The sequence below is a fragment of the Adiantum capillus-veneris genome, chromosome 29 (assembly GCF_014529385.1).
Source record: "Adiantum capillus-veneris isolate H3 chromosome 29, ASM1452938v2, whole genome shotgun sequence".
Lineage (NCBI taxonomy): Eukaryota > Viridiplantae > Streptophyta > Polypodiopsida > Polypodiales > Pteridaceae > Adiantum > Adiantum capillus-veneris.
Window position 1 is genome coordinate 14537815 of NC_140959.1, and position 467 is coordinate 14538281.

Consider the following 467-nt stretch of genomic DNA (forward strand, 5'->3'; position numbering starts at 1 on the left):
TTTTTTTTTTTCAATCCCTTTAAAGGAATAAATTTATATATATATATATATATATATATATATATATATATATATTAATATTATTATCTTGAAAAAAACCTCTTGAAAAAAAAAAACCAAATATATCTTCAAAAGTTAAATTCTCATTAAAATCACCACTAAATTTACACTAACTTTTTCTCATTTTGCATTTTAACCAATACATTTATTCTTTCTAGAGGAGAAAGTATTTGACTTTCTATGATTAAAGCAATTTCTACTACTATAGAAAACAAAATTCTTTTGATTTTACATTTGACACAAGTTGAAAAGCTTCTTACGAATTTACTCTCCCTTTTGCATTTTAGAGAGGTTTTCTCTTAAGTAAAGCAGTGAGTGACACATGGAGGGTCTCTCCTTGCTCGAAAAATTTAAGCTGCATTATAAAGAAATTATAGATATAGATATAGAAGCTTAAATAAGTTAAC